This window comes from Anopheles merus, chromosome 3L (assembly GCF_017562075.2).
Source record: "Anopheles merus strain MAF chromosome 3L, AmerM5.1, whole genome shotgun sequence".
In the NCBI taxonomy this organism is placed as follows: Eukaryota; Metazoa; Arthropoda; class Insecta; order Diptera; family Culicidae; genus Anopheles; species Anopheles merus.
The window spans coordinates 677,184-696,513 of NC_054085.1; the positions used below are offsets into that span (position 1 = coordinate 677,184).

At 34.8% G+C, this 19,330-nt stretch overlaps 1 pseudogene; it reads left to right on the plus strand.

Moving 5' to 3' along the window:
* The first annotated feature begins 2,487 nt into the window (after positions 1-2,487).
* Positions 2,488-19,330, plus strand: part of LOC121598703 — a 59,338-nt pseudogene continuing 42,495 nt past the window's right edge.

Here is a 19,330-nt window from a genome sequence, read left to right on the forward strand (position 1 = left end):
ACACGCAAATAAAATATTCATTTTATTGTGTATTTTACAATCATATGAATAGTTCAAAAGACATTTCTTAAACTAATCTGCAAGCAAATGCATTCACATATTGTATAGTGACTCTGAGTGAAAAATGTAATCTTTATTTCTTCACGTTTGCAATACATTGTACCAAGCACGAAGAAAACTATCGCGTCAAAGAACACTGCAAATTCAATTTATTCTGGCTAACTTTTAGATTTCTCGTTTTGGGATCAGTTTTCTGTACATCGTGCATCTATTTTCCGTCTGCTTTCTTGTGCTGACCAAGCGATGGACATCCTTGAGCTCAAATAGATCCACTTGCGAAATAAAAGCTGATAGCTTTTTTCTATGTAAAACGAAGAAAATAAATCAATTTATCGTCGCTAAGCAGCAACTCTTGCGCGTTAAGATTTTGGAAACGTGGAACGTACTTGGCTTGTCTAGATATTTAATCTGTGTTTGGAATATCACATACGTATAGACACATTTGCAAAGAAGTTAGATTATGTTAGCACAAGTAGCGGTCATATGAAAAAATATACGTCTATTTTATGCATTGGTCATTCAAATATAACAATAATGTTGAACCAAGCTAAACAAATTGAATTTATTTTCTGCTTAACATGCAAATAACATACAAGTACGCAAATATTTAACTGAGAGCAAAATAATGTAGGAGCAGCCTTGTGGTCTATTAAATGGACGCACCAGCTCTTCCAATGCCTAGATGCCAAATCATAATAAAAATAATAATAAGCAAAATATGGAGAACACAAAGAAATATGTTAAAATGCAATAATCAATATGGGTGTAACAATATTGAAGTTGTCTGGATTTGTAATCATTGAATTCTTTTTTTTTTTCAAAAATTTTGAACTTTCAACATTATTATTTTGTTTCCAGAATCAACTATCACTTTGTTCATAGTAAATGATCGAAACAGTGTAATTTTTAACATTCTTGCCGAATAATAAAATCAGCCATTTTCATACACGTGCCAAAAGAAGGTATAAGAAGAACATCTCTTTCGACGATATGCTTACCGTAACGGTGGTTTCCGGTTGAGTTTAAATTGATATTAAATAAGCATCATCATCGTCGCTGAATGATGAAATAAAATAACAATAACAGTAGCAATGATACGTCAGAAAGCGAAACGATTCGTTCTGCTTCCGGTTTATCTGTTGTCTGGCGTGTCTCGGTCGATTTTTTTATGTTCGTTCAGAAGCTTGGTGGAAAACAGCAGCACGCGCACCCTGTAGAGCAAGTATATCAACATTTTATTTTGGACCAGAAGAAGGATGTGGGAAAATGTTCGTTGATACAGAGACGAAAGTACCATAAGCGGAGGTAAGGAAGGAGACGGGCACGGGGAGAGAAAATTGGTACTAAAACTGTGTGTTTAAGCGCAAAAGAGCGAAAAGAAAGTGAGCTAAATGAATGAGGGAGAGAGAGAGAGAGAGAGAGAAAGAGAGAGAGAGAGAGAGAGAGAGAGAGAAAGAGAAGCATGGGTACGTGTGGGAGGCAAAGCAAGGAAAATTTAGACAAAATTCGACAGCGGTCGCGATGGAGGTGCGAAAGGAATGTGACGAGTGAAAGAGTAAATAAAGTATGCAATTATGATCTCCTTTTATCATGCTGTTTCAATCCTATTTTCCGCCTGTTGTACGATACCATTAGCATACTTTGATAATGCTGCTTGAGGACGAGAGGATTGTGTGGAATGACGACGGTACGTTTAAGTGATTGTGTTGTGGGAAAATAGCTTTGATCATATTGGAAATTTTGCCAGACGCTACCAGTTCGCCGCATGCGAACGCTGCATTTTTTGTTCAGCTTCGGCCCGTATTCGTGCTGAAGTTTAAGCGGGGAAAATTCGTGCAGTGCTTCCGAACACTCGATGTTTGCTATACCACTCGCTCATCTTTGGCATTTCACTCACACGGCAGGGGAATGTATACAGTTTTGTTTTGATTCCTTTCGTTCGTAGCTTACAACAGGATTCGTGATATAATTACATTATTTCCCCTCTTGCGTTGCGTATCGGTAAGCTCTGTTTATTTATATGGAATCCTTAGTCGTGCCGTCCTTTACACGTACACACCAATACAATGTCACACTCTTACATAGTGCAGAATAATGTTCGGTGGTGGTAGCCATAAGCGTGCACATAAACACAGTGATATTCATTCAATTACAATTATCGTAATGGCGCCAGATCGTCCTTTAGTGGTTGTGCCGTAATCGAGAAAAGTGGCCATTGTACGGGAAGCCGGGTAGGGTCGAAGACACTTAGGCAGAATGGAAGTGAGAGCCCTTCGTTAGAGAAATTCGAAGAGAACGAGTGACTCGGTGTGTGAGAGACAATATAGTCTCAGAGAGTATTGCGCTCTGTTTTGATTTTTTCCACCCGTAGCTCCACGAGATCCTCAATTTGTTCTCATTTTCCTGCATCCAGGATGCTTGTGAAGCTGAAATGATTTGGACTAGCGGCAACATTTGTGTAGATAGGCTCACGCAGCAAGGATGTGTTTCTTGTCCATCGTAGTAGGGCTGAGAAAAAAGATATTCGGTGGTCGATAAAATAACAACATTCTTTTTGAAACGCGTGTAACTCTGGAATGCAAACTTCTTGATTGAAAAGTGTAAGCGAATGATCTCGTTATATCAATGTAAAATCGGTATTATGCTATATTGTGTGGCAATATACAATTTATTTTAGCTGTAACGACGGTTTTTGAACTACATGATATATGTTGGGCCATTCTAAAGTTTGTGATCTTGTACTATTTCAAAGTGTTATAAGTGTCTGTGTTATATGTGCTTGTTAAAAAAAATAATATCGAATGTTGTTAATTAGGTGAAAGTGCTGTGGTGAACCTTTGGGTCAAGACTGTAATTATTTTAATATGTTTTTCGACTATTTTTTAAATTTTGTTATAATCCGTCAATTTTATTTAAAAGTTTACGTTTCCCTACATGACGGTAAATAATACTAGATTTAATGAGTAGTTGTGAATTATGCTTGTGTTTTTCTTTGTAACTAAGCATTCATTACAATAAATGCAACGTTTATTCGCTGTGCATTATTGTAGTATGAGAAAGTATCTAGAAAACATAGCCTTTAGAGAAATAAGGCAATGTGTGTGGATCTTTAACATCGACTCTGATAAAGAGTGAAGTATGAAAGTTATTGAGTGAAAAAGTATCTGCAAAAATAGGTCAAAATGTGTATGTGTTTCTAGCACTATAAATAAAAAGTAATTTAAAATATACATGTACGGCTCCAAAGTTGGTACATACAACAAAATCAAAGCTTAATTCATGTCTCAAATCTGAAGAGAATATATCTTCCAAACTGCCAACATCAAGCAGAATAATCAATTGCGGTAAGTGGATTTTTTTAAGAAAATCATAACACAAAACAAATTAAAAATGTTAGTTTTAAAAGTTCCATGAAACATGTTTGGTACCAAGATATTAAGACAGAGTTTTGCTACAACTCATTTTTAATTTTCCATCCTATCTATTCAAACTATATCTACCAATGTATGATCAGAGAAGGGAACATACTTTTGGATACAGCACAGAAAGAGTAATTACGCCTGGGACAGAATGAATGTTCAAAAAAACATTTTTCAAGCAAAGTATTTGGAGAGGGTCCTGATGTAAAGTAAAGTTGTTATTATTTCTAATAGTAATCTCATTACGCGTCTTTTAAAGCTATGAAATATTGTGTAAATAGAGAAGCATAATAAACAATTTACTGGCGAATGTTGATGCGGTTTGGTAATTAATTCACTTGCATTCATAATGTGACTGCGAAAGTTTGATTACATCGTTGCTGCCTTAAGATAACAGTAACCCTAAAATACTCCTGTGCATAAGTTTTATTTTCCATAAAAATTAAGGCAACTGGTAATAAGCATGTATTCATTACAATTTATATTTGTTTTGAATGTGTGAATGTTCATCTCATCTAAAGGTTGTGGTTATTGTGCATTTATATTTCACCCTGAATCAAATCGATCGAAGTAACGACCTGTGGGTTTTTTATTAGATTGAACGTGTCTGGTAGCAAAGAAAGCAAAACATAAACAACTTTGATTGATTGACATTGTTTGATACGTAATTCAAGAGAACGCAAAAATCCTATTCTGAACATAGCAAAACATGGTAACGTACTAAAATAAAATCGTAGAAGTTCCTTACACTGTATGTAGAATAAAAATAATGTTTGTAATAAATGTGAAATAATAATAAAATTAATTAGCACCATTATTTGTTAAATGTTTAACAAATTTATATACTTCGTGATGTGTATGATTTTAATCGCACTGTGTTGTGAATATTTCCATGCCACGTGCCACACAATGTTAAGCTCTAGAAAACGTTTGCCTTGGAGGGTAAAATTATCCTCTAGCGCGAACAAGGGAAAATGTGCACAGTCTTTCTTTACTTTTCCCATTTCCGGACTCCTCTTTTGATTCGCGATACGGTACAAAGCATCAGCAACAAATGCTGCCGTGAAAGAGTAATGCTTTTTTTGCGGCACTTTTTGCAATCACTTGATTGCCATTTTCCGAAAAAGGCTCTCTCAGATTGGGTCGCGGTCCTTCCAAAGCTAACGATACAGAGTAAACATGGAGAGGAAGAAGGAAATGGAATGATGGACGTATAAGTTTAATGGAATGTGTAGGTGTTGGATCTGGCTTACCGGACTAGAATGAGTTGCATTCAAAGGGAAGCTCCCATGAGAGTTGGAAGATATTGCTTCGAGCGTGTACGAGCTCTCAATAAAATAAGATAGATTGACAAAAAGTATGGAGAAACCACTCATACAACGGTGTTACAAAACAATCGACAGATTGATTTCCAAACAAAAGAATACACTCATTGAGGTGTGAAGAAATGTTACATGCTTTTGTAATTTAGTTTATTAATATCATCCAGAAAACATCAGACGGATGCAATGCAGAATCTTTTTTGTTTTAAGTTTTATGTTTTAAAAGTTCTTACTACAAAAAAATTCTTGGTAAATAATATACTGTGATGCAAGTAAGTTTAGTATTAAAAGAGATATGTACTTCTGTATACTTTAAAATAATTTTTATTTTAATTTACTATTGATTGATAACGTGTGGATAGCAAAATATATTTACACTGGTTCATAATGGAATGGTAGAAAGGTTCACAACAAATAAATGTGCATTTGCTGACTGTAAGGAATTTGACTTCAATTCATCAATTCTTTTTTGTGGTGTGATTTGTGATTACCATATTTTACTGTTTATTGTGCTTTTTCTGTATTGTGGAGTGAATTATGAATGGATGTAAATAAACATACACATAATTAGTTTGTTTTTCCTGTTTGATTTTTTGCTTCCAAATACCAAACACCGTGCTAATAAACTTCGCGTACTCTCTTAACAAATAAACAATCCCCACTCTCAGTCGTCATATTGAAGGTTTGAGAACAAACAACAATGAGGTACCCGTTGTAGTGTTCACTCACATATAATGAATATGCAAGATTAGTAGCAGGAAGCTGGCGAAAAACTTTATTTTATAGGTGTCAGTGCCAGTCCGACTTCTTCCTCTCCAATAGGATACAGTTGCAAGCACACGAACTAACTGACTAACTATCTCACTATCTATCTAAAAACCAGCAAAATATATAAAAATGTGAATGCTTTGGAGATCACTATTCCCTTCACAAAACATTCCGCTCCTTTCTGTCTTTTGTGAAATATTTACGGCGCCTGATGAGTAACTGATCTAAATTGGAGTGAAATATATTTTGAAATATATCTATGGAGCAGGTAAAAGCATTCAAAATAATTGACACCCGTGCCTTCCACGCTTATACACGCTATAAGAGGCCAATAAAATCAATCAGCCCAACGTCTATATTCTAATAAGTATACAATATATATTGTATAAATATTTCCTCAAATATGTTAAAAGCATGCAATATAGCCCATCGATTCAAAGGGATCAGAATATGAACGCAATAGAATATGTTTAAAAATTATTACCGAAATTATTACGAATGTAAAGCAATGTTGTACTTTTTTTGTAGTTCGATTAATTTTATGGCATATTGAACTACATTTAATATTCCATAGGAATATTTGCTATAACAATAGCTGATGAAGTATTTAGTTTATTACACGAATCTCTGGACATGCGAAGACAACGATTTTGAATGAGTTGACTTTGTTAGTTTGATCAAACTGTCAGATTTTTAATTAACCTTTACATGCATATTCGTGAAAATTTCTGACTACCTGGTCTTGTGTGTAACGTGTGAAGTAGAGTTGTACTATAATTACTACATTAAAAAAAAAAACAAACAAAAAAAGCAGTCCCAGGGGCGTTCAACATGCACGACCTAACAACATGCCCATCGTGGGTTCCAGACTACAACGAACCGCCCCTCGTAACAAGGACTGATTATCCGATCCACGAGGCCTCGTGGTACTGAATAAATCTCGAAACAGCCTATGTAGGCCGGCATGTCCGTGTAAGATGTTTAGAGGAACACTTTACATTCGACTATATTGGAAAATACAGCTCTTAGTCTCATTTCTAGTTCTCGAGAGTCTCATTTAAATACATTCCTAGAAAATTTCTCAATTTTCTGTATGGATTGATAAAATCTCATATGCGATTTATTTGGCGTTATTTCAGTAGGTTAAATTTTGATAAATTTCTTAAACTTGCTCTTATAAATGAATGCTTTTTCTACAGTACACTACGAAAAAAGAATTCCATTAACTTTTATGTAATAAATTCAGTTTCTCATAATATCAAGGGCATTGAATAAAACTTAATTAACTTCATACGCAAAATACAACAAATATATTTATAAATAAAAAGTAAATGTTTCAATCGTTGAAGAAATCAGGTTATTCATTTATGTTGCTTCAAATTATTACATTCATTCATTTGTAGAATAAACATGAAAATTGTATTTTATGCCTCTAAGTTACATTCTGCATGTAGAAAATGCGAATTAGTCAGAGGATATCACGAACTCTCATTGGACTATCAGTGAGGGATGATCAGTAAAGCAACGAAAAAATTCACTCAGAATACACTCACACATAAAACCCTCCACACTTCACACTCCATGAGCGTCCCATACCAAATCACAATTCAGTTACTTCCGTACCAAAATGCATGGCATTGTCCATACAATATACTCAGAAGGATATAACCGTATCGGATTCGTTTTATATCATACTCTTCTCCGACTAGCCTAAAATGCTTTATACCGGCACTTTTGCCGGTTTGGCCCGCCAGTGTGCGGCAAAACTGTAAGCGTCTTATGTGTGGTTGGTTGGATTTGCCAGCACCACGTGACCACTGGTTGACTAGAAAGTATCGCGTAGAGAAACGAAGGGGTAGGGGCACACACATTGTCTATTAGAAGAGCCAACCTTTGCAAGCAGCAGAAGAGATGCTAAAGGGTGGACGAAATCAATTTAATATTTTTCCATTTTCAATTTTCTGTATGTGTCCACCTACTAACTCTGTTCAATTCTGTTGGATTGTGCTTCGTTCCTTACGCGTTAGCAATCCTTTGTTATTTCGAAACGATATCACATGCTAGGTCCCAAAATCTGCATCTCTGTACCCCACGCTGAGTTATTTTTTCTTCTTTGTTCAATCTGCTTCGCGTTCAATAGACGAGAGAATTGTCCTGCAACACCAAAATCAATTTTAAAGATTTGCCAACAAGGATGCATCAGTTCCGAAGTACTAATAAAGTGTGACCTACTTAATTACTAATATACTTGTTTCCATTTGATACAGTGTTAATACAAAATTAATTAAAATTTAAAGGGAAAATAGATTGGAAGTGTTATTGTTGTACGATTTAGTAGATAATCGTTGAATGTTATCATAATTATTCCTAAATTTTGCATTTTTCTATCCAGTCATATGAAAGTATAACAGTATCTATTAAAATAATTAGTTTCAGGGTCAAAAACTCATCATGGTCATGCTAGCGCGCTAGTTTGCTTCAGCCAAAACTCTTACAATTGGCTTATACGACACTTCTCCCATTAGCAACTAAAATACAGGAATGGGCCCCTTTTGCCCAAGTTACTTCTTTCTTACTTCTCTTTTCATTCTAAAAACATTACAAACGCGTTCGTGATAAAAATAATGTATCATACAGGCAAATATTATTGCTCGTTAAGAAGGTCCTATGCATGTGTTTTAATAAAGTTGGTGTTGTGGAGGTTATTATAACAACATGTCAGGTTAAGCATTTTAAACATTCTTCCGGAATTTGAATGATGCTCTCATACTGACCATACCTAATACTAGGTAATTGCTTTAACAATATGTTATGGCCAGATCATTTACAAGCTAGGTAAACAAAAAGAATTAGAACAATTTACAATACGAAAAAAGAATCAGCATAATTTAAAATCCCAAATAAAAGTAACTTTTCAAGGAATGATAACATCTTCAAATTGAACAGCCTAAAACTAGCGCACTGTGAAGTTTTACTGATTACCAAAACAGAAATACTTTTGATAAATATAAATAATGTTGATAATGATAAATGAGAATAGCTTACTAGTATAGTATAACGAGCATTACATGAATGACATGAATATGGTTGAATATACTATTTGAATTTTATTATGGTTTATTAAAGTCAAGTTCTCCTCCCTAAGATTTAGATATTCAAGGCGTAAATTCGTGATGATGTCTGAATATGGCGTTAAGGCATACTGAGAGAAAAAAACAAAAGTATCATCATACCTATACAAAAATGTCATTTAACCAACTTTTAGAGTGGCTGTTCATTACTTAAGATAGGCAAAGAAGTGAAAGGTAAACATCTATAGCACGAAAAGAAACTTCGAATTAAAAAGAAAACATAATTGAAGATTTAATTCAACACTCGTTAAACTTCCCTCAAATTGTTATTATTTAACGCTGAAAAAACATAAACAATTTATTATGATTTTTTTTGTACCGATGATTATCATTATTCCGATGATAGCCAATTGTCCCATTTTCGCCAAATAGCGTCGCGCCATGATGTTGAAATCGATGACTTGCGATGATATGCGATGAGTAGTCGATGAGCAAGCCATACAAAAACAATCTGTTGCACGACGTTTTTACGCTTCATAGAGTAGAATTGTCACAGTATGTCTAATTGTATGGTTAGAATGTCCATCTATAATGTTGCTGTTGTACGAATGTAATCGAAATAGAACCAAATTACTGTGATTAAAGTCTCAGTATAATTATTCTCTACAACTACTCTACAAATATGTTTTAAATATAAGCTATTACACTTTTATTTTTTATTTCTTATATATAGCTACTCTATACAGTGTACTATACATATCAACGAAGCTATAAGTCATAGACCAATCTGCGGTAAAATTGATTACACACCCACAAACGCTGTGATAAAGACAGCATACCACAATATAGTTATCAGCACGATAATCCTATTCCGATTCCTGCAAGGCAATGATAACCTATAACAGGGTTTTGAGTCACATACTTTTGAAAGATTTGTTGTTTCATTATAATATATCCATACAGATTGTATATCCCTAAGAACTCTTGAACAATGATAACAATGATATGCGTGTTTTTTCCTAGATTTTTTTAATGCTCTCAGATTTGTGTTCGGGTTCATTAAACTATTTATTGTAAGCTTTCATAATTTATTTGGATACAATTGATTTATTGGATCTATTCAACAATTTATTGCACGTGGCTCCAATTTTTTTTGAATTATTTGTTAAAAATAGATTATAAAGGATTAGGTTAGGATAATGCCAACTAATTGTGGTAATGGGTATGGGTAAAAAATATGCAGCAAACTGTAAATAAATAATTGAACGAATCCAAACATAATCGGAAAGCAAAAAAGAGATTGAGATTTATCAACCAAAAAAACAGGACTACCAGAACGACCAGAATGAAAAATAATAAATCCACATTAACGTTTTGATGCATTTATTTTAATTTTATACATTTTTCCATATAATAATCATCATTTAGCATACAAAAATTATTTTTTCAATGAAATTTAAAAGGGCTACCCTATTTTGTCGTATTCTAATGAGCAAGCAACATTTTGAATCTCGCTCAGTGGCGGATCTAATAGTAGGCGGACTAGGCGGTCGGGGCCGATTTAGAAGCCCCATAGATCGCTAGTCTATAGTATCCCGTATCGAGAGAGTACTAGCGGCAAAGGTCCCTGGAAGGATGGACGTTGGGGCCCCGAGGCTAGCGAATCATTTGTACCCCCCCCCTCACCGCCCCCTCGCAAAATTTTAAGAGCCTGTGACTGATGATCGTAGGGGTCCCCCGACGGCATTTCAAGTTTACTGTTCAATCTCCCTACAGCAAGTTCAGTGCCAGTACCAAAGTCATATTTCATAAATAAAATGTAACATGCTAAATGTAGGCACTAAATTAGATACAGAGCACGATCTTTAATATGGCAATTATATCTCATATTCCCCTACCCGTTAATAAGTACAAGTATATATTTTACATACGATTTGATTAGTGATTTTAATTTCCATATTCATTTGATTTCATCTTAAGAACAGATTATAAAAACAAGGTTTTTTTGTTTTAAAAGACGTATTACCTATTAATGAAATAAATTAAAATATTGACTTAATTTTTTTGCATTTTTTTCAATTATTTGTATGCCAACAGTGTTTAGTTTACGTTTAGAAAAATAATTGTGTTTTAACGTTTTTTATGTAAGGTTTAAGTATAAAATTCATAATAATTTCTTTAGAGTTCTTAAGGTACCTATTAGGAACCCTTTTAATTACTTGTTTTGGCTCACACATCAAACAATTGTACCATCAATTGAAAAGCGATCTTATTAAAACAGAATTTCCAAATATCATCAGCCTCCGATTGGAGGCTTTTATCCTTCAAACGTTGGCACCATTTCCACCACCTTATTGCGTTCCTCGTTTTATTTTGAGCGCTTTTCATTTTTAATGGTGTTCTTTCATATATCGCGTAACACCGTTGTAACGCCTGCTAAGTTGCGGAAGGGGTCCGTGTGAGATTCGGTGTATGCTGAGTTGTTGCGCTTTGCAGATGCGTCGTGGATATTCATAGAACATTAAAATGCTCTTTGAAACATTTATATCGACTACAAGCAAAACCCATTCGCCTTTAAAAGCATTTTCACCATACATTTCGGAATGTGAGATGGAAGAGAATATACCGGCTGCGTTTTCTATGCCATGATGCATGGTCAGAAATCTTCCTTTCGACGACACATATACTGGAGACCTTTTCTATCACGGTTTTTAATTTTTGTTGTTGTCGTCCTTTCGGTCTCCATGAAAGGCGTTAGAACGGATAAGTTACTTTTATGATACTATGTCAATATGAATGTCAAGAAATAGTGAAACAAAGAAGATAACTTTTGAACTAATTCGAGAGTTTCGTGCAATTTCCAAATAAGTTATATTTATATAGTAGTATATAGTTATATAACATTTTTTCAGTAATTTTGGAAATTGCCTTGATCTAACGATGTGTGAATTGATGATGATGATGATGGTCCCAACTTTACCCCTGCATAGGCTGGAAAAGGAGGAATACTATTTAGATATGTTCTGAAATGTCAAGAAAAGAATGAAGGTTAATGGATCTATTCAACAATTTATTGCATGTGGCTACATTTATACGAATACTATTTAGATATGTTCTGAAATTGCGAGAAAAGCAATTTTTTGTGCACAATTGATATGCATGCATTCTGTTGGTATGATTTAAGACATTTTTTTTTAATTTACGTATAATAAACTTGTATTGATGATGCTTATGATGATGGTCGCACCTCTACCCCTGCTTACGATCGAGAAGGATGGTACTGCGATTTAGATTTTTTTTTTACAATAAATATGAGCCCTCTTGGACAACATTGGGTGTTCGCTTTGTAGTTTTCTAATCAGTACGCGTCAGGATGGCTAATTCTTGTCGGCTCCTCATTGTAATACACCAACAAAGCCGATTTCACGCACGCGTTTCTTGAAATTATGAAGACTAGATTATATTTTTAATATGTTTTATTAATACTCTTAGTATCATCATCACCAAATAGTGATGACGCTAGCGTAGAATTACATACAATAAGGTACATATTATTCTACATATTATTTACATTCTTCGGTACATATTATGTACATTCTTTAAACAAAACACTGTTCTTAATTTAATGAATATTTGTCACTCTACCTTGCATCAGCTTTAATTTACGCGCGTGCGTTCAATGTAGCTTTCGAATGTCCAAAGAGGTTCAGTTTCGCTTGCATTACGTTCACGAGGGAATTAAGGAATGAAAAAGGTTCTTTTTAATTAACCTAATTGATTGTGTCTTCCTTCAGTCCAGTCAGTCAGTGTCGTTGCATGGAGTTATGCTATTACTTTGTTTAACGTAAAAATACACTACAGTCTCTAGTTTGTAAAGCAGTTTCAATCAACGAAAAAGGAGTTACACATTTTATTTGTTAAGATCATAAAACGTTTGCAGAACCCATATTGTCACAAAGCGTTATTTTACCATCAAAACTTATTCATTATTATTTGAGGTCTCGGCAAAGAGCGGGTAAAATGCTATCCGCAAACAGAGTTTTTACGGCATGAGTATATTATTTGATTGAATATTTTATATGTTATTGATGTATTGGTATATTGCTATATTGCTAATGACACTGGATGATTTAAAGTGGCATTAAGGTTGCACAGGCAAATTTTTGACAAGTTAGTGTAACCTGCCGATTACAAGATACAAATGAATTGTCGGTTATCTTAATAACGTTAGTCTAGTTAGAATAATAAATCACATAAAATGTATTCCACGATATAATAGGCCTCGGACATCGGACACAATTGATTAATAGTCCTAAAAATTAACTCTATATTTTTCTAATTCAAATGTTTTTTTTTTATGCAGAGAGAGAGAGAGAGAAAGAGAGAGAGAGAGAGAGAGAAAGAGAGAGAGAGAGCAGAATTTATCAGCCACATCAATGCGTTATTTTGTGTTTTGTATTTTAAGCTAAAAAAGGCTTTCGACTTTATAATAAAAATCATGAAAGCTGAAATTTTATCTCCAATGTATGATTTAAAATTCTTAAATAAATAGTCGATTTGGCAAAAAATAGCACTGCTGAAATGCGTTCAGTTTTCTTTTTCTACTAGTTTTTGAGTAACGTCACATTATTCACAGAATTTCTAGAGTAGAGTAGAGTTTCTATGAAATTATTACACATTTCATTTTCATGCATTGGCTTTACCGAAAATCAGTAACACAATGACAACGATGCTGATACACGAATGCAAGTGTTTACTAGCAATTATTCTCAAAAAAACTTCAGTGAAACAGAATAAAAAATAATTACGTAACATCAGGAAGAAGAATAAGAAAAAAAAGTAGATAAAGCAGAACAAGAAGAATTATATATCTAGATAGTCAAAATCTAAACAAGCTTTAATGAACAGTTTTGGAAAATGTTTATATTTAAAATAGGTATGAAAACAAAGACCCTCATCACGTCATTGCATTTATGAAAATGGGCATTATCTGAAAGTAAAAGACTCCCCATATCAACCACAGAATAGTTTCCATTGAAATCTCGGAGAGCTGAAAACCCATACTATCTCCACGTTATTACAAACACAGATCCCGAAAAAAAACACATTGATTTTAGCCCTATTTTCAGCATGATCTAGCCGTTATTTCGGAAAAAGAAAATTATAGTGCATAGAATATACCAAACGTTGCATTTATACTAATGATGAAGTCCTGCTGTGGTTTGAAAAGTCTGTGACACACGCACACAGCAATTAACTCGTCTACCACCAAAAACCTCAGGGCACCGAGGGGGAATCGAAACGGGTGCATGCACATGCATGAAAGTGCAACAGTTAAAACCATTCAATTTCATGATTGCATCCATAAATAAAGCGATCTCCAGTAACAAACCTCCACGCTTGTGTTCGCGTATACAGGATATAAGAGTGTTGCTGCGACGAGGTAGAAGAGAATTTGCTTGGCAGCGACAGGCCGAAGTACATAATTATTATTGGTATAATTTCGATTGAAACGAAATTAATTTAAATTAACAGAGAATGCAGAAAGCAATTCGCAAATTTATGCATTAATTCTCTGCATATTCATTCGGTTTCAATCCCTCTCGGCGAATTGGGTGTTCATTGCATGTGTGGAGGGGTTCTGAGTATTTTGAACCATCCACTCGTTGTTTCTAGCAAGGGTGCATTATAGTGTAAAGTCATTGCGGTGGCGCATGCAGAAAATGTATACAGGGCACATTGTTATGGGGAAGAGTGTGTCGGGCAGGTGATAATTTAAATTGCCTCAAACCTATGCTACCGCAGCCATCCCCACTCGAACCGATTCTAGAGATTGCATCAACATTTTACAATGCATGCCAAAAATGTGCACCATGCTTATAAAGTAATATTTTAAGGAAAATTGGATTTTATTTGATATTTGATATTTGTTAGTTCTCATACCGTTAAATTAAAAGTTTTATGCTAGATATTCAGCCAGCCTCGTGGAACATTAATCAACTCGTATGACTTACCACCATTTACATCATGCATGCGTTCAAGCAGCGAATGAACCGTATCCCCATATGTAGGATTGACTATCCTGCTATGGGGTAATCAATAAGTCACTAAAAAGCCAAGCCCACCAGTAGTTCAGGCAGACCTTGACTGACAACGGTGGTTGCCAAAGAAGAAGAAGATTCTAGAAATTATTTTCAAAGGAGAAATCGAACGATCTAAGCATTACAACTTAAAGAATCCACGTCTTGTTTCGTCGAGCATGAGCGAGTATTTGAGTTGAGCATATACCTATTATTATGAAGTATGAAATTGTGTTATATATGTGGTTAATTTTATGTTAGTTAATATGTTTCAAACTGTAGGTTTAATTTTCTTTAGTGTTTCATTTTTAAGTATGTTATGTATATTGAAAATCCATTCAAAATCCTTACATATGACTTTAAAACCCCTTGACACGTGTGTTGTTGTACGAAGAGACCCACTGTTGCTTTCACTACGCGGTTTCAGTTGGAGGGTCGTCATATTGCAGAGGGTAGAGCAATAACAGGCAATGCAAATTAATTGCGATGAAAATGTGTGCTTTGGATGTTGCCAAACCAGCCCGCAATTTATCGTTTCCAGCTTGTTTTTGTTCATCAGCTTCCCATCACCGTACTGCTAGCTACCCCGATCAATCATGTTGTACCCATGAACTTTGCTGCGTTTTGTAAATGGTTGGACAACCGCAGCAAAAGAGCAGAGTGGAAACTAGAGGTTGGTACCTACTGATTCGGCTAAAAGCGAATGCATCGCGGGTGTCCCCACTTTATGCTGGTGTTAGTGTGTATACGTACAAGTAAATGATCCTGAACATTTGCGTATTTCTATGCAGGCATTGAAAAGGATCGTAATAATCAGAAGATAGTAAAAAATGATACAATCAGAAAACAGATCATTTACTTCTCACACAGTGTGCTTGCGTAACGAAGAGAGAAAAGGATATCGAATGTGAGCAGACCATAACAGAAAAGGATAAACATCATGAATATACGGCATTTGCTCTCGGTACTCTATTAAGCGCTTTCCCTACCATTCGGATTTCCTCTGGCTGCGCAATATCCAAACAATTTTCTCGCCCCTTGTTCTAGCCCTTCCCTACAGCACCACGCAAAGAGGGATGAAATCCGCATGGCGTTGCATGTGATTATATTAATTACATTTTACAAGCAATTATAATATAAATTAATTAACGCGTGCAAAATTCAGTTCCTGTCTCATGAATGCCGCACACTCTTGAGGGAGCGATTGTAGAGACGGGTTAGCATTGCCATATTGCACTACAGATAATGATGATACAGGGGTTCCCGCAACAGCTTAAATTACACTCGTTGGTTGTCTTTAGTTTGTGTAGCTCCGAATGTTTAGTTTATTTGTTTGGCTTATTTACGGTTTGTAAAAATTGCTTATTTTTTCGAATTTTATTTCATATAACACACAAACGGTTTATCGGATTCGGTAGAGACGCGAACCCTGTCCTTGGAGACCGATTGGAAATGCAAATTACTGCATGGCGGCGGAGATTATTATGTACTCGAATGTGGTTTTTGATGTTGCTTTTATTGATATGTTGCTTGCAGAGAAGAAGTAAAATGAGCTACAAGAGCACCTATGTGCATACACCCTAGCGGATCACAGAACAAATGTTTTAGAGTCGGATGCAATGCGAAAAAGAGACTTTCTGTTCGCTGACACATTAATGGAATGGAGGAACCATCCCGATGTCCCTACCGCAAAATTCCGTGGTCAGCGTTATTGCAGTATTGTTCCTCTTTCCCACAAATTGGATTAATTCGCATTGCCTTCATGGCACTTCCCCATCCCAGCGTATGAGCGTAATGAGCATCAAGCATTGAGGGAGGCTGTGCAACAAATTAATAAAAAAACATTTTATTGCAAAATACTTGGTTTAACTTACCGAATGTAAGGTAGCAAATAGTTGCCACCAAAAATTATGGGTAGCAAGTGTTAATACAAATCACGTAAAATACATGATATTAATTGTGATGTTTTCAAGGATTTGAATTCCTGAAAAAATCACGTCTTTGTATAAAATGTAGCATGTGGAAATGTTTTGAAAATAGACTACTTAACCTGTTATTTTAAAAGAAATTGTTATAAATAACTTAATCATACTCTGAAATATGAAATAAAACAGAACTTTTTTTTCGTTTTTTTGATACTGTCGGAAGTAATAACCTAAAACATCCCAATCAACGCAAAAAATACTCTCTTTTTTAATCTCTCAATCTTTCCCTCTTTATTTATTTGAATCTGGTTATCTCTCTCTCTCTCTCTCTCTCTCTCTCTCTCTCTCTCTCTTTCTCTCTCTCTCTCTTTCCTTCTTTGAAGTACTTATTCTCACTACATTTCATTCGTTCTCTCAACATCTCAATTTGACTTTTTCTCAGAAATACCATTCTTCTTATAATATAATGTTAAACCTATACATGACACAAGGATGCATCATCATTGACACTCTGTTGTCATGCAGCATGATACCAAAAACGAGGCTGCGTTGAAAATGGCTTTAATTGGCAAAGTTTATTATGGAATAAGAAAAATAAATTAACCAGCCGTCGTTTGCCGCATCTCACTTCCTTGATAAGGAACGTTCCTTATGTCGATCGTTGCCCATGCTAACAAATACTTGTAAGGTCTAGTTCCTCGGCTGGATATTAAAATATCTACGTCTTATAAGAATTACGGAATTGAGCCTCTCTTTCGCGAATTGTTTTTCATCAACTACCTTTCATGTGGTGTCATAAATAGGGTAAATGTACCAATTATGACACTACTATCAATATGATCACCTTTAAACATCCAATTACAAGTAATTTACCTTTTTCCACTTGAAGCGATTCTGTGGTAAAATAGTCGACTCGCACGACCTAACAGCATGCCCGTCGCTCATGGTTCAAGCCTCATATGGACCGTCCCCCCATCGCAAGGACTGACTATTCGGCTGCGTGGTACTGAATAAGTATCGAAAGTCTATCTAGACCGGCATGACCGCGTAGGTCGTTACGCCAACAAGGAGAATCAGAAGATTCAAAATCGACTGTCATTGTTGCCAAACTTATGTTGTTTTTGACAACTGTTTACAATAAACTATACTTTCAGCTTTTTTCTATAATGAACAGCTCAAGCCTAAACAATGAGGAAACACTGAGAAAAATTCTACTGACACTAGGTAGAACTAAAAAAAAACGAAAATGTGTTGTTTGTTAAGAACGTCTGTACCGTAAAAAATGTTCTAAGTTTTATATAAACGGCATAAAAAAGGTGAATATTTTCTCTCATAAACAGGCTCGCAGTGTTCATGAATATCTTGAATCCGCTTTTTTCATAAAAAAAAGTTGCTAGTCCTTTTATAATAGACTGCTACATTAAAGTTTTCCTCGATTTTAATGTAACATGTAATTCAAAATTATTGTCTTTATACATAATGTTGCCATTCATTTTGGTATGTTATACCAAAGTCCTACTATAAGGATAGATAACAAATATGCTTCATAATGGACATGCATATCCTTCTTCTTCTTCTACTTGCTTTAGCGTCCTACATGAACATGCTGGCTTATTTCGAGACTTTATTCAGTACCATAAAGCTGAATAATAAGGCCTTACTACGGGGTCCATTCTACACTTGAGCCTACGATGGTCATGTTGTCAAGTCACGCAAAATGAGGACTGTATCACGGGAGCGCCCCGGAGATGGATATAAATCGAATGAGGCTTATGAATCTGTGGCTTATGAATTGTAGGCATGATGATAATTTGACGTTTTAAAGTATAAGTAATCGTTCACGCGTATTTTTAGCTTAAAATATTTTCGGAAATTTATATTTTCTATCTAATATAAATTTAATCAGTAAAATCTCTCCACAATTCAATCATGATAATTTGACCCAAAACTAACGAATTGCAATAATTTGCAATAAAAAAATAGCTGATACTTATTATTATTTTTCGATAACATCGATATTTTGATTCAAATTCTGAACAGTTTTGAGCACATGTTCTAGTGTAGTGTGTGTGTGTTAAAGTGAAGATTATTGATGAATTTTGGGACTGTTAGGAATTGGAATCAAAACGGATGTTTTTGATTCCAATTCCTAACAGTCCCAAAATTCATCAATAATCTTCACTTTAACACACACACACTACACTTTTTTGTTTTTTTGTTTTTATTTATTTTATGATCCGGTCATTCAATTCTGAGGGTCTGTAAATATTATGAATATTATGGAATTAAACACTATTTACTTAGGCTGTCCGGAGTTTAAAACAAAATCATGCTTTGAATTCCGGACACAGTAAAAATAGCATTGGCATTAATAGTCACACTGTTATTTTCACGTTGATAATTACTTCTACATTACATTCCGATGTACTTCAATGCAACTCAACCAAATTAATATGAATTAGAGAAAATATTATCATCATTATATTGGTTGTCTTGTCACCCATTATACATTTTCCAGATTCGAGTTGAGATTTTACGCGTTCAAAACCTAGAGTTACCAAATCGAAAAGAGTTTACGGATTCGAATTGTATGTACGGTGTTGACAATCGTTTCACGTGTTCGAAAAATAGTGCTGAGCTAGCTTGAGAAACCCTGTAATAACATACGCGCTGATGCTTCCCAAG